Raw genomic sequence first — 2,983 nt, 5'->3', positions numbered from 1 at the left:
GTCTAGGGCGTTGACGGTGACTGGCTCCTGCGTGATCAGGATTCGGAGAGTAGTCAGCGGCGGCAACGATAAGGCGATTATCATGACGCATAGCTAACGCATTCCCTAGACTCTAAGGCCTAAAGCAATAATGGCAATGCCGGTAAATACGGGAAAAAGTTCGAAAAAAGGTAGCATTTACAATAAAACAATGTGGGTGTTGTGATAAAACAATATACAGGACAATGCACGCTACAAACAAGAACAAAAATGTATTTAACCTGTTCATGGTTTACTTTTTAAAAATAGAAATGTTTTATCCAAAACAGATGGTCGCCCAATTATCTTTAAGCGAGAAGATAAGAAAACAAAGGAAGAAAAAATACCAGCCAAACCTCTAACACGTGTAAAAGATAACAACACGTAACAATGCAGAGAAACAAAGAAAGACTTGGGAAAGGTGTTCATTTTTATAAATGTTAAAATGATTACTAGACTAACTAGTCGTGCCCTGCTGTTTCACCCGCTATACATTCGGAATTGGAAACGGATAAAAAGTTACTTGTGTCGCTCTATTCCGTAAACTAGATCTCGACAGGCAGATCCGTCGGTACGTAAAGTCACAATCCAGCGAAGACTCTGCTCTATTCGTTTTGCCACACACAACCACCCCGCGTTTTCAGTCCACATTTTAAGCATTTTAGAAAGTATCCTATGTATTGAGACTACAAACTACCTTTGTGCGAAGTTTCGTCCAAATCCGTGGAGACTTTTTTGCGTGATTGCGTAACAAGTATGCAATCCATCGTAAGCCCCAAATCGCGGCCGCCGAGTCAAGTCCATGGATCCGGAAGTGACACATCCACATCAACTCCACGAAAAGCACGGCCGTGCTCTTCAAAAGCGGCCGCCCTCGCGACACTACTTCAAGCACTTTCACAAGCTTCTCAGTGGGTCGCGATTCCGATCTGTGGTTAAGTGGTTACTGGAGCCCATAGACATCTACAACGTAAATGCGTCGTCCACCTTGTACATACAACTCAGTACAAGTTACAACGGCTGCCCCACCCTTCAAACCGAAACGCATTACTGCTTCACGGCAGAAACAGGCAGGGTTGTGTTACCTACCCGTGCGAACTCACAAGAGGTCCTACCACCAGTAATTACGCAAATTATAATTTTGCGGGTTTCATTTTTATTACGCGTTTATTGCTTCACCGTGTACCACATCTTAGTACCATCACTTGTTTATGTTTGCTCGGGTTTACAAAAACAATTGTTACACGGTGTGAATAACACACGGCCTTGTGACGGTAAGGGGAATTTTTCGCAACGCTGTACATACATGACATATCGCAGTTACTGGCCATTTGCGTCATTTGGTTTTCCTCGGCTTATCTCTGTCGCCTCGAGGCTATGACCGGTAATTAGTAGATTTAATTTATTAATTCAATTAAATTATTGATGGAAGGAAGTAAGCTGAGTAGAACTATAGTGGAACCTGACCGGATCGGAATCTCTTATCCCGTGTAGATAAAGCGTACAAAATTTAAAAACATAAAAAATGTTTTAGTATTCAATAAATAAATTAAAAAATCCATAGTAATCAATATATAATTAATATGGATAAGTAATAATTGAATATTAAACAAATATGTAATGGAGCCATAATGTTCACATCCAGTGTCACTCGAGATGAGGTAGAGACTCTTGTAAGACCCAAGATGGACCCAAATCCGTTCGATGATTTGAAAGTTGTGGTGGAATAAAGAACCTCACAACCACGCATTACCCGTGACAACATTACACTCCTTTTTTGGGATCCAGTCGTGTACGAGGATACATTTGTTTTTTCATGCAGAGGGCCGATCCTCCCTGCGTGATTTCCACGCGCCTAGGGGGCGCGCGGGTTATGTGGGACTTGTCGATCTGCGGATGTTGGGAGTAGACCGCGGGCTCAAGGATATTTTTAGGAAGGATTATTTTTACCGCACTAAGCGACTCCGAAGATCGAACGTCGGGTGTAAGAGTGCAGGGGCTATTATTACACCCGACGTCCGATCTCCGCCTGGGGTCAGAACCCAGTGTATGAGGATATATGCAGTAAGCTAACAACTCAAGAACCATTGATTTGCGAATGAATCTACCGCCGGATCGGAATCGCAACCCGCTGAGAAGATCCGGCGCGAAACTCAGCGGACTCATGCATGGATTAGGTTGTACGTCGAATTCTTTGCCAAGTTCGACGCGTATGGTTACTGGGATCCCTAAGACTGCTCCTACTATGACCATGCAGGCCCATTTCGATCTAGAGGGAGGGACGGCCATCAAGAATTTCAAGGCAACTGGTATCGTTCTCGTTGTGCCCGTCTAAGCTAAAGAAGCATCGTATTGTGCTCTATAGATCTTAGACTGTAAAATACGTAAGCTCTTACAAAACAAAACCACTGCTCGTGAAGACGACCCTCTAGAGCAGGGATGGCCAACCGGTAGATGGCGATCGACCGGTCGATCGTGGCTATTAGTTCAATTGATCGGGGCAAGAAAAAAAATATAAATACATAGAACAGACCGCGCAACGTAATCACCAATTGCTGCACGCATCATCTTCATCTTGTATCATTTGTTAATGACCATTACGTCACATTATTTATCCTCTTTTCTACACAATAGTTCTCTTTTATTATTTAATTTCAGGTTTATTTTAATATTTTTAATAAAAGAAAATATGCTACTAATTTATATACTGAACTACATTGTTTCATGAAATTTCAAGAAAGGTAATTGGTAGATCGCTGTGTGTTTCGTCAATAGATCTTGGTTCTAATCAAGTTGGCCACCCCTGTACTAGAGGAACGAAATTAAAAAATCATTTAATGTAGAACGTGTCGGGCTATCCTACGTGTGAAACCGGTGCGATGTCCGGTCGTAATAAGAATGATGGCGGTATCAATTCTTGCGAGCTTACTTTGTATCTATAAGAATATGACAAAAGTCATTCAAA

The sequence above is a fragment of the Bombyx mandarina genome, chromosome 19, assembly GCF_030267445.1.
Source record: "Bombyx mandarina strain Sakado chromosome 19, ASM3026744v2".
NCBI classification, from domain to species: Eukaryota; Metazoa; Arthropoda; class Insecta; order Lepidoptera; family Bombycidae; genus Bombyx; species Bombyx mandarina.
This window is presented reverse-complemented; position numbering follows the sequence as displayed.